Source organism: Geotrypetes seraphini, chromosome 1 (genome assembly GCF_902459505.1).
Source record: "Geotrypetes seraphini chromosome 1, aGeoSer1.1, whole genome shotgun sequence".
In the NCBI taxonomy this organism is placed as follows: Eukaryota; Metazoa; Chordata; class Amphibia; order Gymnophiona; family Dermophiidae; genus Geotrypetes; species Geotrypetes seraphini.
The window spans coordinates 448,530,673-448,558,652 of record NC_047084.1 but is presented as its reverse complement, the minus strand read 5'-3'; the positions used below and the strand labels follow the sequence as shown (position 1 = coordinate 448,558,652).

The 27,980-nt window shown below is 45.6% G+C and overlaps 1 protein-coding gene across 2 annotated transcripts in view; it reads right to left on the bottom strand.

The window, feature by feature from the left end:
• L1CAM (L1 cell adhesion molecule) overlaps window positions 1-27,980 on the bottom strand; it is a 310,192-nt gene that overhangs the window by 243,362 nt on the left and 38,850 nt on the right. Inside the window, exon 1 of one of the 2 annotated variants that reach the window (XM_033920770.1) lies at window positions 14,233-14,322. The exons of the other annotated variant lie outside the window; for it this stretch is intronic. The gene's annotated coding sequence lies outside the window, so the exon portion shown is untranslated. Of the gene's footprint in view, window positions 1-14,232; window positions 14,323-27,980 lie in introns of those variants that run through there. 2 annotated transcript variants of the gene reach the window in all.

The window sequence follows — 27,980 nt, the reverse complement described above, 5'->3', positions numbered from 1 at the left end:
TCAAACGGTTTGGTTTGATATAACGGCTAAAGTGGAGAGCGGCCGCACGATACTTAAAGTCCTAGATTTCAAACGTACGGACTTTAATGCAATGGGAAAGTACCTGAAGAAAGAGCTGTTAGGATGGGAGGACATAAGAGAAGTGGAAAGACAGTGGTCTAAGCTGAAAGGAGCGATAAAAATGGCTACGGACCTTTATGTGAAGAAAATCAATAAAAACAAGAGAAAAAGGAAGCCGATATGGTTCTCCAACCTAGTGGCTGAGAAAATAAAGGCGAAAGAGTTGGCGTTCATGAAATATAAAAAAACCCAAGAAGAGGAGAGCAGAAAGGACTACAGGGTGAAACTGAAAGAAGCCAAGAGAGAGATACGTTTAGCGAAGGCACAGGCGGAAGAACAAATGGCTAAAAATGTAAAAAAGGGAGATAAAAATTTTTTCAGATATATTAGTGAAAGGAGGAAGATAAAAAATGGAATTGCTAGGCTAAAAGATGCTGGGAACAAATATGTGGAGAGTGATGAGGAGAAAGCAAATGTGCTAAACAAATACTTCTGTTCTGTGTTCACAGAAGAAAATCCTGGAGAAGGACCGAGATTGTCCGGCAAAGTTACACGAGAAAATGGAGTAGATTCTGCGCCGTTCACGGAGGAGGGTGTTTATGAGCAACTTGAAAAACTGAAGGTGGACAAAGCGATGGGACCAGACGGGATCCATCCCAGGATACTAAGGGAACTCAGAGAGGTTCTGGCGAGTCCTATTAAAGACTTGTTCAACAAATCTCTGGAGACGGGAGTGATTCCTGGGGATTGGAGGAGAGCGGATGTGGTCCCTATTCATAAAAGTGGTCACAGGGATGAAGCAGGAAACTACAGGCCGGTGAGCCTCACTTCAGTTGTTGGAAAAATAATGGAAGTGTTGCTGAAAGAAAGGATAGTGTATTTCCTTGAATCTAATGGGTTACAGGATCCGAGGCAACATGGCTTTACAAAAGGTAAATCGTGCCAAACGAACCTGATTGAATTTTTTGATTGGGTGACCAGAGAGCTGGATCAAGGACATATGCTAGATGTAATTTACTTGGATTTCAGCAAAGCCTTTGATACAGTTCCTCATAGGAGGCTGTTGAACAAACTTGAAGGGCTGAAGTTAGGACCCAAAGTGGTGAACTGGGTCAGAAACTGGCTATCGGACAGACGCCAGAGGGTGGTGGTTAATGGAAGTCGCTCGAAGGAAGGAAAGGTGACTAGTGGAGTCCCTCAGGGTTCGGTGCTGGGGCCAATCCTGTTCAATATGTATGTAAGTGACATTGCTGAAGGGCTAGAAGGAAAAGTGTGCCTTTTTGCAGATGATACCAAGATTTGTAACAGAGTAGACACCGAAGAGGGAGTGGAAAATATGAAAAAAGATCTGCAAAAGTTAGAGGAATGGTCTAATGCCTGGCAACTAAAATTCAATGCAAAGAAATGCAGAGTAATGCATTTGGGGATTAATAATAGGAAGGAACCGTATATGCTGGGAGGAGAGAAGCTGATATGCACGGACGGAGAGAGGGACCTTGGGGTGATAGTGTCCGAAGATCTAAAGGTGAAAAAACAGTGTGATAAGGCAGTGGCTGCTGCCAGAAGGATTCTGGGCTGTATAAAGAGAGGCGTAGTCAGTAGAAGGAAGAAGGTGTTGATGCCCCTGTACAGGTCATTGGTGAGGCCCCACTTGGAGTATTGTGTTCAGTTTTGGAGACCGTATCTGGCGAAAGACGTAAGAAGACTTGAGGCGGTCCAGAGGAGGGCGACGAAAATGATAGGAGGCTTGCGCCAGAAGACGTATGAGGAGAGACTGGAAGACCTGAATATGTATACCCTAGAGGAAAGGAGAGACAGGGGAGATATGATTCAGACGTTCAAATACTTAAAGGGTATTAACGTAGAACAAAATCTTTTCCAGAGAAAGGAAAATGGTAAAACCAGAGGACATAATTTGAGGTTGAGGGGTGGTAGATTCAGGGGCAATGTTAGGAAATTCTACTTTACGGAGAGGGTGGTGGATGCCTGGAATGCGCTCCCGAGAGAGGTGGTGGAGAGTAAAACTGTGACTGAGTTCAAAGAAGCGTGGGATGAACACAGAGGATTTAGAATCAGAAAATAATATTAAATATTGAACTAGGCCAGTAACTGGGCAGACTTGCACGGTCTGTGTCTGTGTATGGCCGTTTGGTGGAGGATGGGCTGGGGAGGGCTTCAAATGGCTGGGAGGGTGTAGATGGGCTGGAGTGGGTCTTGACGGAGATTTTGGCAGTTGGAACTCAGGCACAGTACCGGGTAGAGCTTTGGATTCTCGCCCAGAAATAGCTAAGAAGGAAAAAAAAAAAAAAATTTAAATTGAATCAGGTTGGGCAGACTGGATGGACCATTCGGGTCTTTATCTGCCGTCATCTACTATGTTATATGTTACTATGTAACCAAACTTGGTACACATATGACTTACTATCTGGGGAAAAATATTGTGCAGGTGGGACGGGGTAAAATACTGTGGGGGTGGGAAGGGGGTGATATGTTAAAATTATCAAAAGCGACAGATATTAATGTCCAACCCATAGTTTTCGGGCTCGCAGAGATGAATACCGACACTCCCGATGCCGTTTAAGTCTAAGTTCAGCCCCATAGAGAGGGACATTCCTTTGGGACATGTGGAGGGTAGGGGGTTGGGACATGGGGGTGGGGCATATGGGACATGTGGGGGGGGTAACGTGGGGGGTGGGACATGTGGGACATAGGGGGGTGGGACATGTAGGGGGTTGGACATTTTGGGATAAATAAATATCCGGGCAACGCCGGGTTATCAGCTAGTATATCATAAAAGAAGAATGCTACGACTGATTTAAACTGAACTCAGAGTTCCCTATACTTCTTATCTAGGGCTAGACGTTTTAGTTTTTTGATTATGCTCTTAATAGACTTTTACACTTATGAATTACACACATATTTTATGGAATGAGCCTCCACGTGATGGTACGCTGAGAATCTAGAGTCACTACCCAGCTTTGCTCCTCCATTCTCTGGGGTACTGTTAAGGCAGCACTCCCAATGTTTCAGCCACAACATAATAGTAACACCAAGCAGATTAGCCAGTACTCAGAGGTAGCCACACTTTTTTGGTATGCTGAGGTAGCAGGAGAGTAGAAATCATAGGTAAAATAATCTAAGTCCAAGCCTCTTTACCAATTCAGCTGGAGCAAGGGAAACTGCTGATCCCCAAATAATAAGAATTTTTTAAAAGCGAAGGAAGACAGATTATGCAGAGGGACACAGATAGAGACAGAGTCTACACAAGCACAAAGCCCCTTGTTCTCTTCAGTTCATTTTCCTTCATCATATGGTTGCAGTGAATAGTGGCTGTGTGCCCTGCTCTCCCTCCGATTCATGAGTGAATCTGCGCCCTTTTGCTGCCTCTGGCACTGGCATAACCATTAAAGGGCAGAGAACAGGAAGTGGCATTCATTGCAAGACACCACAAAAAAGGCCAGGACATTTCCGGAACAGAGAGTAGGTTGGGGGGAGGAGGGGAAAGCCCGTAGTGGTGGCAATGTATGTATTATTATTTGCAAAGGGACTTTATAAACAGAGAGACTTATAGCCAGGTGTCTCCTTATATTGCATCCAAGGTGAAGAGGGGGGGTGAGCAGATTCTATAATTAGGAGCGGGTTGTCTTTTGGTTTCTGAGATTAGTGAGGGAATCCACATAATTAATTCCACCAACACAGCTCGGGAAAGGTTATAAACAGCAGGGGGAAATGCTTTTGTCACTATCCCAAACCCGCTATTTGCAGCCATTTATATGCAAATACAAAGGGTTTTTCCATTGAAGAGAACACATTTATGTGCCATCATTTTCCACCCCCTTTTCTTAGTACAAAAATGTACACACACACAGTTATGTTATAGCTCTCTCTATTTCTTTCTCTCTCTCTCTCTATATATATTTATACACACACATAATCATGTTATATACACACACAAAATCTCACAACCATACTATACATACGCACATACACATATCATGTGATATACACATAAAAATGCTACATACACAGACACACACACTCATAACCATGCTAAACACACACAATGTTATATATACGTACAAAAACACACTCATGCTATGGACACACATATACACAATCTTGTTATATACAGTATATGTAGAAAACACACACAATCATGCTATATACACACATACTTTACATAATCATGCTAGACACATATACACACACACACAACCAAGCTTATTTACACATACACATAAAGTGTATGATATGAAAGTCGGTGATGCATAGTGTAGCTGATACCACACACTCAGATAATTAACAACATATAAACATACAGACACAAACTTACTCATACAGGCAGCCATGTCACATAAAGGGATTGGGTCTTGTATACCGCCTTTTTAAAAATGTATTTATAGTATTTATATACCACATATATTAATTTAAATTATACATAGCAAGTATAGAAAGATATACAAGAAAAGAATAACACTGGTGAAACATATTTTACAAGAAATATTACAAATAGAAACTAATTCTAAAGACAACTTTAAGGAGAGATCTGTGAGGATAAACTAAACGTAAATAATTCCTGATGGAAATCCAGTTAGCATCCTAACTATAAACATTGAGATCCATTTTCTGTTTTAATTACCCTTTTTTTCATGTTCCAATAGAAATGTCTCCAAATGGAAATGATCAAAAAATATAAATTGTTTGCCCTAATAATGTAAAATACATCTACAGGGAAAACACAGGAAGAAGGTTGCTCCAATAGCCAAAACCCTGAATTTCAGGGCCAAGAACTGTTTCCTACGTTCCTGAGTGGCTCTTGTTACGTCTGGAAAAGTTTAAATTGGCTGCCTGCAAAAAAACAACTATTTTTTTTTATAAAGTAATTCTTTAAAACTAGCAATTTATCTCTTTCTGACAAGAGAGTTACCAACAAAGTTGAACGAGTGGAAATTATATCTTGAGTGTCCTCTAAGAAGGCAGTGGGTTCCCCAGCTGCTAATGCTGGGGCTACATCCACCGCTTTTCTGGTAGACATTGCTAGTGATGATGGCATGTACATAACCTTCTGAAATACAATTGACTCAGATATTTCCAGTTTTAAACTTTCCCTAAAATATTGCCTAAGCAATATTTCCATTGAAAGTAAAGGTGAATAAGGGAAATTTTTAAAAAGTGTAGATTATTAATGCGCAAATGATTTTCCAATTGTTCCAATTTCACAGCTGAGGTACTAGCTGAAGTATTTTCACTTATATACCACCTTTGTATAGTTATGTAACCACACTCAAAGCGGTGTACGTACAGATACTTCAAGCATTTTCCCTCTCTGTCCCAGGGGTCTCACAATCTGTCTAATGTACCTGGCACAGTGAAGGATTAAGTGACTTGCCAAGGGTCACAGGGAGCAGCGCAGGGTTTGAACCCAAAACCTCAGGGTGCTGAGGCTGTAGTTCTAACCACACTCAGAAATACATATGTGTAGCCATGCAAAGTTGCTACATACACATAACCACACTAAACAGAAATATAGACACACACATAGACAGAACCAAGCTACCCACATATACACACATAGCTGCTATACATATAACCACATCACCGCCATACAAATATACACACATATAGCTACACTATGCACCCCCAACAGTCATGCTAAACGAAAACACATACATAGCCTGCTATACAGATATACAGAGCCTCACCCCACACATACACACAAATACACTCAGATAAATGTATACACACAGAATAGAACCACACTTGTATACCCACTTACTCAAGTCTACTCGGGAAAATGACTAATAAGCACCAGAGGGATTAGCTCCCAGAATGTCCAGAGCTGACTGGTAGTGACCAGAGGGAGTGACCGGTGGTAACCAGAGGGACCAGCAATGGCTGGAACGATCTTTGGCAGCCCAAGAGACCAGGAAGGTTGCATGATGAGTGTGACGAAGGTGTTAGAACAGTGCCCGGAAGAACCTAGTGAACGAGTAAAGAAGACCAGAAGAGCCTGGGAGTGAGGAAGTGATGGGTGATGACCGATTGGCCCAGTCACATTTTGTGGCAGTGGTGGGATTTTGGAACTGCCATTTCACATGCACAGGCAAAAAAAGCTCTTGGTTCATTTTTAGATTTTTAAAAACTTTTTTCTTAGTTTTTGATCATGTTTTAGACATGCATCTCCATTAAAATATATTTTTTAAACCCGTTAGAACTTTTTAATGCACACAAATTGACAATACATGTTAGTCTGTAAGTTAATCAATTTTGCTGGAACTACCCTCCCCTCCCCTTTTTACTAAACTGCATAGAGGTTTCTGAATGCGCCAACGCTGTTCTGATACTCATAGAATTCCTATGAGCATCGGAGCAGCGCCAGAGCATTTAGCGCTCTGGGCCACGGTAGAAACCTCTATCACAGTTTAGTAAAAGAAGGCCTAAATTTTTTAAGGCATGTTAAAGAATTGAGGAGCCCTTTTACTAAGCTACGCTATCCCCAGCCTGGGGCTTTTCCACACGCTGAGGCCACATGCAGGAGGGTGCTAAAATGGTCCCATTTTCCATTTTGTCTATTATTGGCCACGTGCTAATTTCCCCATTAACACGTGGCCATTAACATGTGAGCTCTTACTAGGGCGACCAGACGTCCGGATTTCCCCGGACCTGTGCTCCTTTAAGAGGATGTATCTGGGCGTCCAGATGGCTTTTCAAAACGCAAGCTTCCAGCCAAGAGCAATATTGGGACGGCATCTGCGCATGCGCAGACGCAACGCATGCGTGCATGCATGTGATGTCATCACGTCACACCAGTGCATGCGCCTATGCCCTCCCGACAAGTGAATAGGTTGAGGGGGTGGGGCTGGGGGTGGAAGGGGGCAAGACTCGGGCAGAACTGGGCGGGCCTGTGGGCAGGGCCATGGGTCCAGATTTTAGTTCCAGAAAATCTGGTAACCCCTAGCTCTTACCGACACCTATTTTCTGCATTTTAGTGCAAGGGCATCTAAAGGTGCACTAATGAATGCACATCCACAGGTAGGAGAGAGATTGCAAGGATAGGAGAGAGACATCTGAATTAGAGAATGACACGGTGACAAAATTCATCACCGTTCCCGTCCCCGCGGATAACCGCGGGAAATAATCCCATGTCATTTTCTAGTGTCTATTTCAACTTTGGTCCTTCTACACCAGCACTCTTTAAAGCAAAGCTTGCGGGTTAGTGGTTGTGGCCATTCATACTCTGATTCTTATGTGAGCCAAGGATAATGAAGCCATTGTGACATCACTGATGTAATTGGCTCTTAGGCACTGGTGGAATGAGGCATTATGACATCACAATATCTGCTCTGGATACCAGAGACTGTCATTCTGTAGTGTCTATCTCAACCTCAGTCCTTCTACACCAGCACTCTTCAAAGCAAAGCTTGCGGGTTAGTGGTTGTGGCCATTCATACTCTGATTCTTATGTGAGCCAAGGATAATGAAGCCATTGTGACATCACTGATGTAATTGGCTCTTAGGCACTGGTGGAATGAGGCATTATGACATCACAATATCTGCTCTGGATACCAGAGACTGTCATTCTGTAGTGTCTATCTCAACCTCAGTCCTTCTACACCAGCATTCTTCAAAGCAAAGCTTGCGGGTCAGTGGTTGTGGCCATTCATACTCTGATTCTTCCCTCTCTCCTTAAAGAATGACATGAAGATGGTTTTCCGTGGTTATCCGCGGGGACGGGAACGGTGATGAATTTTGTCACCGTGTCATTCTCTAATCTGAATCCAGGCCAGGCAGCAAAAGGAGATGGTGAAACCCCTTTCATCTTTAGTTTTTATCCCAAGCCCAGATCTTTCCCAAACTAAAACCCAGGAAACAATGCCAGACAAGAGGAACAGCTATGATTTTGGTAATGCCAGATGATACTGTTTACAGGGCAGGAAAAAAACACATCCTCAGCTTCTATTTTCTCCCTGCAGTAAATCATAAAACATCCACAAGAAACAAAGACTAGAAAAAGAGGCTACATCAGTGAGCGAACAGAAATTTTGTTTTCATGTTATTTCTACTCTACAAAAGTTGATATATATCAGTAGTCTCAAACTTGTGGCCCAGGGGCCACATGCGGCCCGCCAGGTACTATTTTGCGGCCTGCGGTCTGTACTAGTGCTGCCCGCTCTTTGCAGCGTCCTCCAGCTTCCCCCAGGCCTCCCGCTCTTACCTTCACCTAATTACCGCAGCCTGCAGAGATGATCGCCGGTGCTTTAGCGTTCCTTGCAGGCTGCCATCAGCCTCCGCAGCACGTTCCCTCTGCCGCGCTCTTGCCTCTGACGTCAGAGGAGGGGCGGGACCGCGACAGAGGGAACGTGCTGCGGAGGCTGATGGCAGCCTGCAAGGAACGCTAAAGCACTGGCGATCCTCTCTGCAGGCTGCGGTAGTTAGCTGAAACTTAGACCGGGAGGCCAGTTTACCTTATTTTCTTTTTCTAATTTACCTTATTTTCTTTTTCTGATGTTAAATGTCAGTTTAATTTCAGCTCCTCTTCCATATCTGGTGGACTAACTACAATCTGCAATTTAAAGTATTGTTTCTTTTTTTTGGAATAACAAGTAGACAATATAACACATTGTATTGACATGTTTTTCCAGTACAGATTGTTTTTCTTTTTTTTTTACTTGTAAAATTGTCAATAGTTGAAAAATCATAAATAAAGAGTAAAAAAAAAAAAAAAAGAGTGGGAGGCCGGGGGGGGGGGGGGGAAGCTGGAGGATACTGCAAAGAAGGAGGGAACATGCAGGCCTTTTGGGGGGGGGAGATTTATAAACTATAAAGAGTTTTACCTTGTACAAAATTGTAATTTCTTTAATAAGACATTAACTATTTTTTCTGCGGCCCTCCAAGTACCTACAGATCCAAAATGTGACTCTGCAAAGGGTTTGAGTTTGAGACCACTGATATAAATGTATAAGATTTTAACAGAAATATAAAGCAGTGTGCTGCTGTGTTAGTTCAAAGGTAATATAGAAACGAATCAAAACTAGAGAAAGGAAAATCTTTTATTGGACTAACAACCCATTTTTAACAAATAAAACATGATATTGTCATTCTGCTTTCAACAGCTAGTCAAAAAGTGTATTGTTAGGTCCAATAAAAGAGGTATCATCTTCCCTTTTCTAGTTTCATTTTATTTCTACGATCACAGAAAATTGTGAAAAGCATAACTGACTCCTTCCTCTGTCTCTACCCCATCCACCGTGCCATAAAAACCTGCTTAAAAAAATACACCAGAAAGACACTTGTAGACAGTGACAAGAGAGTCTCCTGTGAACCGGCTTGGGAGGGGTTACATGGAGCTTTAGAAAGCCAGGGCGTGGCTGGCCAGAGGAAGACCAGCAGCATCAGGGACAGCCACCGTGATAACAAAAAGAAGGCTTCTTGAGCTAGCCTATAATGGAGATTCTGGTGGACAGCCAAGACGCTGCCTTTTTCAGATTTATACGTTTCACAGCACTAGAAAAGGCGGTAAAGAGACAAAGAGAGCAAAGGGGACTGGGAGGGACCTCAGGGGAAATCTAGAATCAGAGGATGAGAGAACTTCCTGGGAGGAGGGGAGGCACCTGGGGGAGGTTCGTGTCATCTAGAATCCAAGAAAAATGCAAATGGAGAAACTGCAGGGCTCTTCTGGTTCAGAGGTTCTCAACCAGTTTGGTTTTGTGAAGCATTTATTTAAACTCTGAAAATTACAGAAGCCCCCCCCCCTCCAGCTTGTTCCCCACTATCCAATCCTTAAGTTTATATACCGAATCATTTCCAAATATTGGGGCTCGATTTGGTTTACATTGTTATAAAAGGAGAACAATAGGACAAAGAAGGAGTCAAATCTATTTGCTCACCATAATGCTAAATAAGATCGGTTTTATATCCATCTATAGCAGTGGTTCCCAACCCTGTCCTGGAGGAACACTAGGCCAATTGGGTTTTCAGGCTAGCCCTAATGAATATGCATGAAGCAAATTTGCATGCCTATCACTTCCATCATATGCAAATCTCTCTCATGCATATTCATTAGGGCTAGCCTGAAAACCCGATTGGCCTGGTGTTCCTCCAGGACAGGGTTGGGAATCACTGATCTATAGCATGTTGAAAAAGCCAAGAATGCCCCTATTATCTCCCTCTAGCCCAGGGTTAGGGAACTCCGGTCCTCGAGAGCCGTATTCCAGTCGGGTTTTCAGGATTTCCCCAATGAATATGCATTGAAAGTAGTGCATGCAAATAGATCTCATGTATATTCGTTGGGGAAATCCTGAAAACCCGACTGGAATATGGCTCTCGAGGACCGGAGTTCCCTACCCCTGCTCTAGCCAGTCAATGCTAGATTCTCTCTCTCTCTTGCCCCAACCAGTCCCCAAAAGCTTCTCTTTCCATCCTGCACAGTCACCTCCAAGCCCATCATCACTGCTGTTGCCTGCCACAGCCCCTGCAACTACTCATGCTGCTCCTACCTGCCCCGTAGCCACTGCTGATCCTGCCTTTAGAGAGGCCTCTGTACTAGAGAATGACACGGTGACAAAATTCATCACCGTTCCCATCCCCGCGGATAACTGCGGGAAACCATCTTCTAGTCATTCTTCAAGGAAAGAGGAAAGAATCAGAGTATGAATGGCCACAACCACTGACCCTCAAGCTTTGCTTTGAAGAATGCTGGTGTAGAAGGACTGAGGTTGAAATAGACACTAGAAAATGACATGGGATTATTTCCCGCGGTTATCCGCGGGGGCGGGGACGGTGATGAATTTTGTTACCGTGTCATTCTCTACTCTGTACTCTGCTATTCACTGTGTCCCGTGGATCCCCTGTAATAGTCTCACGGACCCATAGGCTTGGAACCAACTCCTGCCTCGGAGCTGTGTGTATTCACAGTCGTCAGCAGGAGCGGGTAAGCAAGCATCTGCCTGGGGGGAGCCAATAGACTGTGCCACCACTGTTGAACCAGCAGCCAGGCACTTATTTTCACATCTTACTGGTCCTCTACTGGCACAGCCATACCTGAGCAGTGTACTGACCCCTGAAGAGGATGTACTCTTTGCAAATGTCATGCAAGAACCTCGTACACTCCACCCCAGCAGAGCATCATGAGTAGAAAACCGCCCCCTGCTTCCTTACCCCTCGCTAGCCAGTAATGGTCCTGGATATATGGGCATGATATTCAGCGCTATTAACCCAGCGCAACTGGCCAGATAAATAGCACACAGAAACATTTGGCAAGATAGCCCGGTGACTGTCTATGTCACGCAACATAGCTGGTCACCACCAATATTCATCAGCTGACTGGCTAAGTTCAGTGGCCAGATAGACCCGCCTAAAAGGCAGGTTTATCTTTGGTTGCTATGACTTAGTCCTGGGGTGGGCAACTCCGGTCCTCGAGGGCCGGAATCCAGTTGGGTTTTCAGGATTTCCCCAATGAATATGCATGAGATCTATTTGCATGCACTGCTTTCAATGCATATTCATTGGGGAAATCCTGAAAACCCGACTGGATTCCGGCCCTCGAGGATCGGAGTTGCCCACCCCTGACTTAGTCGGTCAGCCGATGAATACTGGCTTAGCCTGCTATGTCTCAGCCAGCCAAAAAATATCCCAGAAATTCAATGCTGGTGGCCGGATATGGTGCCGGCATTGAACTTCTGGGTTCGCTGTGAGCTGCAGGAGACAGACAGCCATCTCCCATTGTCTGAATATCGGGCGGACTGTTCCTAAATCAGTGATTCCCAACCCTGTCCTGGAGGAACACAAGGCCAATCGGGTTTTCAGGCTAGCCCTAATGAATATGCATGAGAGAGATTTGCATATGATGGAAGTGATAGGCATGCAAATTTGCTTCATGCATATTCATTAGGGCTAGCCTGAAAACCCAATTGGCCTGGTGTTCCTCCAGGACAGGGTTGGGAACCACTGTCCTAAATCATCCCAGACAGATGGGTCTCAGTCAACTCTTGCAAACTTCTAATGGCTGAGATTTGGCCAGCTCCCTGTAACTTTCCAGGACTGCACCACACTCAGCAAAGTCCCTCCTTGTCCAACCTAAATCTTCTCAGCTGTGATCTGAGCCTGTCACTGCTTGGCCTTTTCCAAGAGGGATGGAAAACAGCTGTATCCCTCTTTGTACATCTGATGACTACCATCAAGTCACCCTTCAATCTTTTCTTCTCAGGCTAAATCAAACCCACTGCCACTGTCATCTCATTACAGAACATCCTTCCATCTTAGACAAGTCATCTTTCAGGACATCATCCAGCTTGTGGTCTCATCCAAGGTAGGGCAAAAATAGTACATCATCCTCCCATAGACTGGACTATAGAGTTCAAAATATCACCAGCTGTGCCCCTCTGCCAAAGAACTCCCCCTGGTCCACAATCAAGGTTCGCCAAACCATTAGACAAGACTAGGCAATCCACTAGGGCAGCAGTGAGCAGTCAAAGCCAAACAATAGCACAGAAGCTCAAACTTTAACTTACATTTTTATAGCCCCCTTTCTATTTTATTTTTTATGTGATGATCACAATTGTTGAGCTCAATTATCAAAATCTTGGGGATGCTGCAGGCTAGGGACCTGAAAGCTAATTCAGAGGGTCTAGGTCTAAGATTTGGCTAGGGCTCCCATCGCCCTTGCACCAGCTCTGTCCATACCATACTCCACTTGCCAGTCTATTCATGCATTAAGTGAGTTCAAGCATGGCTATAGAACTCGGAGATACATCACGTTGTATGGTTGGCTTTGCTTTAAAAATTAAAACCGAATACCATCATGCTGCCTTTGTTTAATGAAAGAGAGTATCATATTGATGAAAGAATGATCTATTCCCAAGAGGGAGGCTATGGGCCGGTCCTAGTTTTTACTGACACCTGTACGTCACCTGCTGCATTCTGCCAACACGCACTACAAAGCCCACAATACACACAGTAAAGCAAGCATAAAAAAAAAAAAAAAAAAAAGACCTGCACAGGCGTGGCCCACAATTTCTCCCCCAACCCCCTGAAACCAGGTCAGCTGGAGATGCTCTGCCCCAGACTGTCACTCGTCTTCCCTTTCCATAACCCTGCGTGTAAAACTCCCAGAGCAAAGAGGCGGCAGATAGTCAGAGCTTACCCACTTCCCCCAAGCAGATGTATTAATAGCACAGTCAGCAGCAATCTTACAGGCCCTGGAGGAGCTAGACAGTTGAGGGACAGAGATGGCCGGAGAGATCACTGCCACCACCCCTAGCTAACGGGAGAGCAGAATGGAGGGATGGGAAAGAGGGAATGGATGAGACAGAAAGAAGGGATGGAGAGGAGAATATGGAAGGCTAAAGAAGGGAAAAGGATGGAGGGATGAGATGGGGGGGGGGTTATGGGGAGGAAAGACCTGGCTACAGAAAGAGACTGGCAGCAAAATCTCCTTCTCTCTCCATCAGTAGCAGGTATCTGAGCAGCCCCACCCTCTCCCTTTAGCCCTGCAGCCTCCGAGGCACCCAGAAGGGGCGTCCCCAGGGGAAGCACGTATAGAGCCCCCCTTCTACCTTCCTCAGGTTCTACCCCCTCCCCAAACACTCCCACACACACCTTCTTCCTCCCCCTGCAGTTTCGGACAGAAGGGATACGTGAGATTTTTCATCGCTCTTACCCTTCCTTCCCAGCCTGCCCTTGCATCGATCTGATACCATGCAAAACTCTTAGCACTTTTCAATATCCCTGCCTCAAAATGGGGGGTGATCGGTGCTGAAGGGATGAGCCTCTGGTTGGATTTTTTTCCCCATCTCGCACAACCCCCCAGCTGCCTCTTCGTGTCCAGTTTTTCAGCCCGTGCCCTAAAGGCGTTTGCGGGGAAGCCGGAGATAAAGGGATCTGATGTCCTACTCGCACATCCTCAGCTTGACTCCAGGGGGAAAGGGGCTGCACAGTGTGAATTCTCCTGGCTTTGTCTTAGTGGTGAATGCGAGGGAGGAAGGCAGCAGCCCATACAGGTTGCCAGGACCCAACCCAGCAGGACAGCTACTGCGCGAGTGTCACGCTCTCCCCCTCCCCCCCCAGAAATAAAGGGACATCTCTTCGCAGCCTCTGTCACACACCCCGCCACACCCTGCCACAGAGCAGACCCCGAGGGAAAGAAACAGGCAATGCATGACAAAACGATCTCACCTGAGCACACCCTAGGTCTGGTCCCCTCCTCGGGTCCTGCTCCTGCTGCTGGGATGGTGAGAGATGGATGCAGTCAGAGAGAGGGAGCATGAGTGTGCCAGAGAGGGAGGGAGGGTCAGACACACACACATACACAGTGATCTCATCAGGGACTGCCTCTCCCCGCCTTTCTGGCTGCTGCAGTGCACTCAGCTGGAAATTTCTGTTCCATCTTAGTACTATAAAATACACACACATACACACCACCTCCTACATCACAACACCACCAGACACATACACACACATATACACCAGCACTTCCAAACACACATACAGTACAATACACCTTCTTCTCACATATGTAGACCACAGCAGCAGCAAACATATACACAACACACACGTACTGTACACCAGCACTTCCACACACACATGCACGCTGTCTCCTTACACACCTACACCACAATACTATCACACACATAGACACAATACACACACGTGCCTTCAAACACATACGTACACACACACATCTCTCTCCTCCAAATACACATATAGATAGCAAACAAATATGCGTACACCCAGCATTTCCTGCCATATGCACACATTTCTTTATACATACACACACACAGAGCATCTCCCAATATGCTTTCACACAAACACACTCCTACACACACACACACATGGCTTCTTGACATGTAAGTATATTTCCATATTTACAATCAGTACTTCCAAATAAACATTCACACATGTTGCACACCTACTAACACAAACAAAACCTTGCACAAAAATGCATATAAACACAGATACATACAGAGAGCAGCTTCATTCATATGCACATCTGTACATATACATACACACTCAGAAACTATATACACACACACACACTACTAATACTACCACTTATCATTTCTATAGTGCTGAAAGGCGTATGTAGCACTGTACATTTAACATTCAATAGACGGTCCTTACTCAGAAGAGCTTACAATCTAATTTGGACAGATGGACAGGATATCTCAGGGTTGGGGAGTTTCTGGCAGAAGGAATGATACAATGGGTATAGGTATCTGACAGTGAATTGAAGTTAAGAGATAAAAGCAGCTTCAAAATGTCTTTTAGCTTGGATTTGAGCACTGCTAGAGACGGAGCATGATTTATTGGTTCAGACAGTCTGTTCCAGGCATATGGTGCTGCAAGAAAGAAGGGACGGAGTCTGGAGTTGGCAGTGGAGGAGAAGGGTACAGATAAGATGGACTTACCCAATGAATATAGTTCACGTGGGGAAGTATAAGGGGAGATAAGTGAGGAGAGATATTGAGGGGCTACAGAGTGAATGCACTTGTAAGTCAGTAAGAGGAGTTTGAACTGTATTTGGAAATGGATGGGGAGCCAATGAAGTAACTTGAGAAGAAGGTTAATGTCAGCATGGCAACCGCATTCTGAATGGATTGAAGGGGAGAGAGACGGTTGAGCAGAAAATTGTCATGAGAGGAGTGCCACAAGGTTCGGTGCTCGGGCCTGTGCAATTCAACATATTTATAAACGACCTAGAAATTGACATGATGAGCGAGGTGATTAAATTTGCGGACGATACAAAGTTATTCAGAGTAGTGAGGACACAGAAGGATTGCGAAGACCTACAACGAGACATAAATACGCTCGAGGAATGGGCTGCGAAATGGCAAATGAGGTTCAACGTGAATAAGTGCAAGGTGATGCATGTCAGTAACAACATATGCACGAATACAGGATGTCTGGTGCTATACTTGGGAGTACTTGTAGACAAGTCAATGAAACCATCCGCGCAATGCGCAACGGCGGTGAAAAGGGCAAACAGAATGCTAGGAATGATTAAAAAGGGGATCACGAGTAGATCTGAAAAAGTTATCATGCCATTATACTGGGCCATGGTACGCCCACACCTGGAATACTGTGTCCAACACTGGTCGCCGTACATGAAAAAGGACATAGTACTACTCGAAAGGGCCCAGAGAAGAGCAACAAAAATGGTTAAGGGACTGGGGGAGTTGCCGTACAATGAGAGGCTAGAGAAACTAGGCCTCTTCTCCCTTGAAAAGAAGAGACTGAGAGGGGACATGATTGAAACATTCAAGATATTGAAGGGAATTGACTTAGTGGACAAAGAGAGATAGTTCACCCTTCTCAAGGTGAAGAGAACGAGAGGGCACTTGCTAAAGTTTGAAGGGAAAAGATTCTGTACAAACGTAAGGAAGTTCTTCTTCACCCAGAGAGTGGTAGAAATCTGGAATGCTCTTCTGGAGACTGTTATAGGGGAAAACACCCTTCAGGGATTCAAGAAAAAGTTGGATAAGTTCCTACTGGAACAGAACATACGCAGGTAAGGCTAGATTCAAATAGGGCATTGGTCTTTGACCTAAGGAGCGGACTGCTGGACCCGATGGACCACTGGTCTGACCCAGCAGCGGCAAATCTTATGTTCTTATGTTAAGTACATTGCAGAAGTCTAAACGATAGGTGATGAGAGTGTGTACAAGGATTTTGGTACTGTGCTTATAGAGGAGAAGTTGGATTTTGGTAATATTATAGAGGAGAAAACAACAGGTCTTAGCGGTTTGTTGGATCTGAGTAGAGAAGGAGAGAGAGGAGTCAAAGACAGGGAGGAAAAGAGTGTTATCCACAGAAATAGAGAACAGTGGGAGCGGGAGTTTGGTTTAGGCAGAAAGATATGGAGTTCAGTTTTAACCATATTCAGTTTTAGATGGCGGTGAGACATTCAAGCATCAATGTCAGACAGGCAGGCTGAGATTCGTGCCTGAATTCTTGTATAGAAACTGTATCTGCTGTGGAAAGATAGATCTGTCAATCATCAGCATAGAGGTGATATTGAAAACCATGGGCGGAGATCAGCGATTATACATGGACAAGATGAAAGGGCCCAAGACAGAGCCTTGAGGTACACCAATAAACAGGGGGATAGCAGCAGAGGAGGATCCACCATAACATACACTGAAAGTACACTGGGAGAGATAGAAAGAAAACATTACATTACATTAGGGATTTCTATTCCGCCATTACCTTGCAGTTCAAGGCGGATTACAAAAGAATTATCCAAGATGTATTACAATAAGAACTTTCAAAAAAAAAAAATTGGTCATTTTCAAAAAGAATGAGAAATGGGTAAGGTTATTTGTTTGGGGTAGTTGGCTTTAGTGAGAGGTGGAGTTTGAGACTTGCGGTATTATTTCTTTTTTCAGAGTTTTCTTGAAGAGTATGGTCTTTATTTCTTTTCTAAAAGTCTTGTAGTCGAGGGATGCCATCAGTAGATTGGCGATTTGGTTGTCTAGTTTGGCTGCTTGAGTGGCCAGGAGGCCATCATATAGTTTTTTCCGTTTGACCTCCTTAATTGGGGGGTATGAAAATGGGATGTGAGTTTTCCTATGTCTGGTTGCGGTGTTGTGGATGAGGCGGTTATTCAGGTAGTTTGGACTGTCTCCGTATAAAGTCTTAAATAGTAGGCAGTAGAATTTAAATTGTATTCTTGCTGGGATCGGAAGCCAGTGCGATTGGAGATATGCTTCTGTAATGTGATCATGTTTCTTTAATGAGTGGATGAGCCTTAGTGCTGTGTTTTGGATAGTTTGTAGTTGTTTTGTTATGGTTGTAGGGCATGGGAGGTAGAGGATATTACAGTAGTCAAGTAGGCCTAGTATTAAGGACTGAACTATGAGCTGGAATTGAGTTTTCTCGAAGAATTTCCGAACTTGTCTTAAGTTTCTCATGACTAAGAATGACTTTTGTATTGTTTTATTGATTTGCAGTTGCATAGTGCAGCATCTGTCGATAGTTATTCCTAGCAGTTTTAGGGTGGTTTGTATGGGGTAGTTGATTGCGTTGATTTCTTTTTTTTTTTTTTTTTAAATATGTTTATTGAGGAGTCAAACAGAGAGACCAAGAGTACAGAAAGAAGAGAGAGAAAAACACAAGTCAACAGAAATACAACAGGCTAAGCAATAGTGTAAAGCACCTCCAGAAAAACCATTGCACTTAATCCAATGCAGCAACAAATTGGTCCTCAGGGCAACCCCATCAAAATTTTTTGTTTTCACACATAGAACAAACAAATTAACCCCTCAGGAAAATCCCCAAACCAGAATCTCATCATTCACCCGTACAAACACACCATCCTCACACACAGACATACTCTACAACCAAACCCCCATCAGCCAGACCCCCCCCTAAACCCTCCTCGCTGGAAACTATAGGCAGATGTAGAAAAGCCTGCCATAAGGCCAGGTAGGCTAGTACCTCAATATTTGTAGAGTGCTTGTAGTAACTAAGCTCAAAGCGGGCTAACTCATGCATTTGATGTATCCAACAATCCAGGGGTATGGCCCCCGTCTGGGTCCAATATTGTAAGATCAATCGTTTGACTGTCAACAGCGTTAGGTAGATAAAGCGCCTCTGAGGAATCGTGAGGCCCTGGTCCTCTAACAGAGTCTGATCTCCGAGCAATAATGTCTTATAATCCCACTCAATAGTGCGCTGGAGAACCAGCCTAAGCTGCGCAAAGGAAAAATTCCACAAAGAAAGCTCGGGACATTCCAAAAAGGAATGAAGGAATGTCCCCGGGGCCCCACTGCATTTAAGACATGTGGGTGTCTCCCAAAGACCCATTCTAGCACCCCGGGCTGCAGTAATGTAAGCTCTATGAAGGATTTTAAATTGGGTCTCCTGCTAGGCCGCAGACTTCACGAAGGCATGAAGAGTGTGAAACAGCGTCAAGAAAGTGTCAGGGATATAGTGGGAAGCCATATCCTGGTTCCAAGCATCGCACAACAAAGTCAGGTGCCCCTGGGACGCCGACGAACGCACCACACGATACCAGAGTGCAAGTGAGCTCAAAGCAGACGGTGTGCGTAATAGGTATACATCCAGGCGTCCACAAGACCACTCCGCTCCATAGTGTGAGCAAAGACTCTGAAAGTAATGGCGGGCTTGTAAATAGGCAAAGAAGTGAGTTTTGGGTACATCCCACTTATCCTGAAATTGTGCAAAAGAATCAAATACCCCCGTGTCTGTATCCATCAGATGCGAGAGCGTAAGAGCCCCCCGCACTGCCCAATCAAAAAATGGTGATCTCCCCGCTCCCGGTAAGAACTCCGGATTGCCTTGCAGTTGCAGGAAAGGCGATGCCCGGGGAGATTTCGACTGCGCTCGTCGCCACCACTGCCAAGCCTGGCGGAGAGGGTGCAAGAACCGAAGTTTAGAAGACATGTCCCCCCGCAATCCCCCCGGGGAATGCAGAAGGTTCAAGAAAGTGTAAGGTGCACTCCACCCCTCCAGCCAGCCCCGTGGAGAAAATCTGGCCGACCCTGTCACTCCCTCATGAATAAAGCGCATTAAAGCTGCCACGTTGTATGCCCGGATATCAGGAAGCCCTAGCCCTCCCTCCGACTTAAAAAGGGTCAATTTAACATAAGCAATACGGGCAGTCCGACCGCGCCAGAGAAATACAGAAAAAAGAGAGCGAAGCCGTCGGATATCGTGCTGTAAGATCCAAAAGGGCACCGTTTGAATAGGGTACAGTATCTTAGGCAGTAAGATCATTTTGATGAGCGCCGCTCTCCCCACAAGGGACAGTGGAAGATCCCGCCACGCGTGACACAAAGCCTGAATCTTATCAAGTACCGCCAAGATATTACTCTGGTACATCACCCCAGGGTCTGGGTGCAGATAGATACCCAAATATCGCACGGGGGTGGTCACTGGAGGTATCTGCAAGCCAGAGTGCCACGGTTCCCACCCCAACCCCGTCAGAGGCAACAATTCCGATTTCGCGCAGTACACTCGGAGACCGGAGAGGACACCGAACGCCGATACCAGCTGCAACGCCACCGGCAGATGAATGGGGGCCTGGTCCAAGAAGAGTAAAATATCGTCCGCAAATAAAGTAATACGGCACTCCGATCCACCTATGCAGATGCCCCGTAGGGCAGGACTGGTTCGAATCTTAATAGCAAGTGGTTCTATAGCTAGGACGAACAGTAGGGGAGAGAGGGGACAACCCTGGCGAGTGCCCCGGCAAAGTGGAAAGGACTGCGAAAGGCTGCCATTAATAATAAGCCGAGCTTGCGGTTCCGTATAGAGTCCTTGAATCCAGGCAAGGAAAGTCCCACCCACACCATACTCCTGCAACACCCAAAAAAGATACTGCCAAGAAATGCTGTCAAAAGCCTTTTCCATATCAAGCCCGACAATCGCGGATGTACCCCCGCTCCCCCTATGCTCATGTATGGCGGTCAACGCTTTCAGGAGATTCATCGATGCATAACGCTGAGGTACAAATCCCACCTGATCAGCCTCGATGAGCTGAGGGAGAAACACATTAAGCCGAGTCGCCATAATAGACGCCAACAACTTAACATCTTGATTTAATAAGGATATCGGCCTATACGAGCCGACCTGCATGGGATCCTTTCCCGGCTTCGGGAGGAGGGAGATATGAGCAAGATTATGCGGGACGCCCGCCACCGCAGTAGAAAGGAAGTTAAAATAATCACCCAATGGTTGTACAAGCAAGTCAGGCAAAAGTTTGTAATACTCCGGACCGAATCCATCAGGACCAGGCGATTTAGCAAGTTTTAGCTTTTTAATCCCCATTCGGATTTCCTCCGAGGAAATGGGAGCGTTCAACTGCTTCGACTGAACCTCAGACAACCTCGGTATAGGCAAATCCCGAAAGAAGCTATCTCGTTCTTCCATCGTGAAGTCCCGTTTCGCATAAAGTGCACTGTAAAAGTCAACGAACTGCTCTCGAATATGAGACTCCTGAGTGATGGTCTCTCCCCTCGAATTCTTAACCACCCGGATAATTTGCTTCTTCCTGTAAGGCCGAACCAGATTCGCTAAAAGTTTGCCTGCTTTGCCGCCCCATCGATAAAGGTGAAATTTTTGATAAAAAATATCCTGTCGGGCCCTAGCATCCATGGTCTCGTTAATTTGAGAGCGTAGGGAACGAATCTTCTGACTATCCGGTCCCTGTAGCATCACTCGGTGACGCTTGCGAAGCTCGGCCAATTGCCCCGTCAATGCGAGAAGTTTCTCCCCCTGTTGTTTCCGCCGTACAGCCACAAATTGTATGATATGACCCCTCAACACAGCCTTCGAGGCTTCCCAGAATACTGCCGGATCCACATCAGAGGTATTGTTATGCAAGTCATAGTCCTCCCACTTGTCTCTCAAATATTCTCGAAACTTCTGATCGCTGTAAAGGGAGGCCGGGAATCGCCAAGTTTTATCACCCCTGCACTCCGTGACCTCTATGGTCACCAGGACCGCAGAATGGTCTGATAGAACAGTATCCTCAATAGAAGCCCTATCCACTCGGTGAAAGAGGCCGTGGGATACCAGAACATGATCAAGTCTAGAATACATAGAATGGGGATGAGAGTAGAACGTAAATTCCCTATCAAAAGGATGGAGAAGTCTCCAAGTATCCACCACCGCCAATTGAGTACAGAAAAAATTCACCCCTCGCTGCTCGTAATTTCGAGGTCTCGGCCTGGCAGGAGAACAATCAACCAGCGGATCAGCTGTGACATTAAAATCACCTCCCACAATCAGTTGGTAAGAAGGGAACTGCGCCAGGATGCCCAGCAGCCCAGAGTAGAAGCTATGGTCATAAACATTCGGAGCATACAAATTGCAAAAAAGAAATTGAAAACCCCAAAGATCCCCTGCAACCACAATATATCTGCCCTGTTTATCCTGAATTGTTTTATGAACGTGCAAGGGCAAGTTTTTATGGACCAAGATAGCCACACCTCTCTGGCGGCCATTGTAGGCTGAGTACTTCACCTCCCCCACCCATTCCCGGCGCAACTTCTCATGCTCAGCACACGTGAGGTGAGTCTCTTGAAGGAAAGCAATATCCACCCGACGCTGCCGAAGCCATGTGAGAATTTTCTTTCGTTTAATAGGAGAGTGGATACCATCAACATTAAGAGTCACCACTGTCAAATTAACCATAGCTGTGCAGCATACAAAGCCACCGAAAGTGCCGCAATATAGCTAAAGAAAGTGAAAGAAGAGATCAGGCCCCCCAGCCAGGCCCGGACCCCCTCAGATGAAGTGCCCACAGAATCCAGCAATCCCCTACTCTCTCCCCTCCCAACCATGCACACACCAACCAAACACACATCCACCCCCACACATCCACCCCATTCACTCCCCCCAGCACTGCCCCTCGCCTCCCACCCCCCTCCCCCTCCAACACACCCTGTCCCCCAGCATGCATTCCCAGAAACAGACCCCAACCTACCCGGAGACCCTCCACCCCCTATGTCTACGTCCCCCCAGCACCACAGTGCAACAAAGTCAAACAGGCATTGTTAACAAGCAAAGGAGTACTGTCGAATAACATTGCAAAAATAAAGTCCAACTATGGTCATGGCTGGAAACTTCAGCAAGTGGTATAGGGCACCAGGCAGATCCAAATGCGAAAGCCCTAGACAGCAGTCCTCACACCGCCTCCCTCTGCCAATAGACTCAGTCAGTGCTGCTATACGGAAGGCAGGAGGCAGGAACAACAAATCCTCCCCCAGAGGCACTGCTGTTCGAGCGATGGAATATAAGACCCATAAGGTCCCGAGCAGGCAAGTCTGAAGGGAAGCTCAGTCCTAGCAGCACTTCTCCCAGCGCGATGAATTCCCAGGAGCCCGAAAGCCCCAACAGGCCAAACCATTCCAGGCCCGAAAAAAGAGCTCAAGCAGGCAATTTCTCCAAGAAAGCCCTGGCTTCCTCCACCGAAGAGAATGAGTGGTTCTGACCATCATGCCAGACACGCAGGCGGGCTGGAAACACCAGGGCAAATTTGATCCCCCGATTATGCAGGTCGGTACAGCAGGGCGACATGGCCTTACGCAGAGCAGACACCCTGATGGAATAATCATTAAAGGCTAGTACTTTAGAGCCTTCATACTCCAGGGCCCCATCTTCCGGAACGCACGGAGCAGCGAGTCCTTCTCACGCCAATTTGTGTAGCGTGCAATAGCCACACGCGGTCTCCCGGCTCCAGAGACCCGCGCTCCAACGCGGTGGACCCGCTCACAGGCAAACTGGGAGGCAGCCCTGTCAAGGCCCAGAGTCGTCGGCAGCCAGTTGCTGAAAACATCATAGAGCGCCGCCTCCGTGACCGATTCTGGGATCCCAATGAGCCGCAAGTTGTTCCTTCTGCTGCGGTTCTCTTGGTCATCTAGTTGGGCTGCTATCTCCTGGATCTGGTGTTGCAGAGCCGCCACCCGTGCCGCCATGCTCGCGCACGTGTCTTCCTGATCAGACACGCGCTGCTCTACTGCATTCAGGCGCCGAGTATGTGAGTCAAACTTTTCATTCAGTTCCTCCACTGCCGACTGAATTTTGTTTAAACGATCCGCCAGAGCAGCCGACACCGATTTAGTAATGTCGGTTATCCAGTCCCCAGCCGGGATCGTAAAAGTAGCCTGGTCCGCCACCATCTTGGAGGGGGTAGTCAGAGTTTTGTCCCGGGATCCCCGAGCCGGTTTTATAGGCATACCCGGTGCGCCACGATCTCCTCAGCACTTCGGGGGTGAGTGACACCGTTTGCACAGCAAAACCCACCGAAAAAAAACCCGGGGAAACCAGATTGCAGGCAATAATCGCTGATTAAAGAGGGGATGAGGCGGGAGCTCTCCACACAGACGTCTGCTTAGGTAGGCTGCATCACGTGACCCCCCGATTGTGTTGATTTCAATGTTGGTTATGGTTGGTATTTTGTTGTTTTCTAGGAGGATGAATTTCATTTTATCTGGGTTAAATTTCAGTTTGTGATCTTTCATCCAGGTTGCTATTGATTTTAGTGTTTGGTATATTGTGTTCGTCATGGAGAGTTCAGGTTGATCGAAGGGTATGAGAATGGTAATGTCATCGGCATAGCTGTAGGAGGTTATGCCTTGTTTGTCCAGGTGAGAGCTGAGGGAGGCTGTATAGAGATTGAAGAGAGTCGGGGATAGAGGAACTCCACAGGGGTTTGACCAAGGTTCAGATTTTGTTGTCTGATTTTACTCTATAGGTTCTTGATTTAAGGAATCCTTCAAACCATGTGTATACTTTATCTGTGATACCTATTGTATCCAGGATTTGTAGTAGAATGTTATGGTCCACCAAGTCGAATGCAGCGGTAAGGTCTAGTTGTATGAGCATCATTTTTTTTTCTGTGCTGAGATGTTGTCTGGCTGTGTCCAAGAGAGATCCTAGTAGTGTTTCTGTGCTGAAGTTGTTTCTGAAGCCGGATTGTGTGGGATGGAGTATGTTATGGTTTTCTAGGTAATTGGAGAGGAATTTGGCAACTAGTCCTTCTATTATTTTGACGTAGAGTGGAATAGAGGCAATGGGTCTGTAGTTGGCTGTTTGGTCTATCAGTCCTTTGGGGTCTTTGAGGATCGGAGTGATGATGATTTCGCTGAAGTTGGTAGGGTAGTGGCCGTTTATTAGCGAGATTTGTATCCAGTTTAGAAGAAGAGAGCGGAATTTTGTGCTGGATGTTTTTAGGAGATATGGTGGACAGTTGTTGAGGTCACAGGATGCATGGCTGTATTTGTTGAATTCGGTTCATTGTATGTTGGGGAATTGAGACCATATTCTCTCTGCTGCAGTAGAATCTCTATCTATTGGGATAATTGTGAATTCGTTAGGATGGGTAGAGGTGTCATTGAGGGTAGCTCTTGCATTGGTAATTTTATTTTGGAAGTGTTCTGCTAATAGAGTGGCTGAGGGGGGGGGTAGTATTGTTAGTGGTCAGGTAGGGTTTGGTGTCGGTTACGGTTTTTAGAATTTGGAATAGTTTTTTGGTGTCTTGGGTTTCAGTGCCTATTAGGTTGGTGTAGTGTGCTTTTCTCTTGTCCTTTAATTGTGATTTGAATTGTTTGTTGATTTTTTTCCAGGCGGATTTTGTATGATCCGAGTTTGATTTTCTCCATTTTCTCTCTAGTCATCTACATTGTCTTTTGAGTTGTAGCAGGAGAAAACAGAACCCTGGAATCCCAGTGAGGACAGTGTATTGAAGAGTAGGTGGTGATCAACTGTATTAAAGACAGCAGACAGATTGAGAAGGATGAGGATAAATTAGAGGCCATTGGATCTGGCCAAGAATAGATTATTAGAGACTTTAGCGAGGGCAGTTTCCATAGAATGGCGAGGGTGAAAGTCTGATTGAAGGAGGCCAAGAATATCTTGAGAAGAAAGGAAGTCCAGGCAATGGCGGTCAACAGCATGTTCAAGTAGATTGGATAGGAAGGGGAGGAGAGAGATGGGCGATAGTTGGATGGGGATGTGGGATCTAGTGAGGGTTTTTTGAGGAGAGGTGTAACTACAGCATGTTGAAGCCATCAAGAACTGTTGCAGTGGACAGTAATAGGTTGAAGATGTGACAGATGGGAAGGATGACAGTGGGGGTGATAGCTCTAAGTAGGCGGATGGGGATTGGACTAAAGGAGCAAGTGGTAAGTTTGGAGGAGGAGAGAATGTGAGCAGTTTCCTCATCCATGACTTCAGAAATGGAGGAAAAAGTGGCAGGGGTTATTGAATGGAGATTGGCAGAGTGGACAGCTGGTAGGGGTAGTGGAGGAGGTGACTTGGTTGAGAATTCAAGGTGAATCTTGTCATAGAAGAACTCTGCCATCATCTGGAGGGAAAGTGAGGAGGGGATAGGAGGTGGGGGTACTTTGAATAGAGAGTTGAGTGTGGCAAAGAGACGGCAAGGGTTGGCACTAAGAGAGTTAGTTAAATGGTTGTAGATTGGATGGGCTATTTGGTCTTTATCTGCCATCATGTTTCTATGTTATTCTTGTTTGGCAAATGAGAGGGTAGACTGGAAGGATGTCAGCATGAATTTGAAGTGTATGAAGTCGGCATGTGTGCAGGATTTAATCCAACGACATTCAGTATCTTGGGCACAGAAGCGCAGGTAAGACACAGTCTCTAAACACAGACAGTGACCCTAGTGCAAAAAGATACACATATTCTTGGTAGTAGCATCTCTAGAAAGAAATATTTGAGCTGGCAACAAGGGAAAGCTACATAGTTATGAAGGGTGGCATGCTAAAGTGGCATTTCTGCACATTACACACCCCTCCCCCACATTTAAATTAACAATATAAGACTCATTGCCTTCTATGCATAAAGACAGCAATAAATGACAGCAGAAAAGGGCACTTAGGGTCCATCCAGTCTACCCAACAAGGTGACTAGAGCCTCACCCACCACCCGATATAGGCATGGGTCACCCATATTTAAATGCTAGTTGTGAATTCATCACCATGCCAACCATGATGGGGATGATATGTGGTGTATTACAGTCGAGATGCCCTCCCCTCCCTCCAAAGCTCCACAGTTCCTCCTCTCGCAGTGTGACAATAAAATGATCAACAAACTGGAGTTATCAAACCTTCACCTGTCTCTCATCACGTGCAGGACACAAACCATTCAGACTATCTAGCATAAGACTCTGTTCCCCCCTGCTGGATTTACCACTCTTGGTCTCTCGTCACATGTGGTACCCAGACTGTACAAGTCTGTCCAGCATTGGGGCTCAGCTCCCACTATTCTCGCCCATGATCGCACCTCAACAGCCATATTGTGTTTCCATCTTCTATTTAAGCATCCCCTGTGTCTATTTCACACATTTTTTAATTTATTCACCGTTTTGGACTTTACCACCTCTTTCAGAAGTATGTTCCAAGCTTTCACCACCCTGTCTGTGAAAAAGTATTTCCTGACATTATTCCTGAGTCCTCCCTGCAGTCTCTATTCATGTCGCTGAAAGAGGTTTGTGTGAATATTAATACCTTTCAAGTATTTAAAGGTCTGTATCATATCATCTCTCTTATTTTTCCAGCATATACATATTCAAGTCCTCCAGTCTCTTCTCATATGTCTTATAGCACAAACCCTGAACCATTTTCGTCGCCTTCCTCTGAACCGCTTCAAGTCTTTTGCATCCTTGCAGAGACACAGCCTCCAAAACTGGAGCCTCACCAACAATTTTTACAGGAGCTTCAACACCTCCTTTCTTCTGCTGGTTATGCCTCTCTCTATGCAGCCTAGCATTCTTTGGGCAACAGCCACCACCTTGTCAGATTGTTTCACCACCTAGAGACCTTCAGCCACCATCACACCAAAGTCTCTCTCTTGATCTATGCCTGTCAGACTCTGACCCCGTAGCACATACTGCTGTCTTGGATTTCTGTACCTCATGTGCATCACTTTGCATTTTTTTTGCATTAAATTGTAGCTGCCAAACATTAGACCATTCTTCTATTTTTTGTACATCTCTTCTCATATTGTCCACACCTATTAGGAAGTCCACTCTGTTGCAAATCTTGGTGTCATCCACTTTTCCTACTAGCCCTTCAGCAAAGTCACTTACAAATATGTTGAATAGGATTAACCCCAGTACAGATCCCTGAGGTACTCCACTGCTTACATGTCTATCCTCTGAGAAAACTCCATTAACTACCACACTCCGCCATCTGTCCATTAACCAGTTCAATCCAGTTCACTACTTTATGTCCTAACTTTAGCCCACTGAGTTTAAAAGCTTTACTAAAGCCCAAATAGACTACATCTCACGCATGTCCACTATTCAATTCTTTGGTCATCCAGTCAAAATTGATCAGATTCGTTTGGCATGATTTTCCTTTGGTGAAGCCATGTTGCCTTGGATCTTGTAACCTTCTGGATTCCAGGAAACTCACTATCCTTTCCTTGAGCAGTAT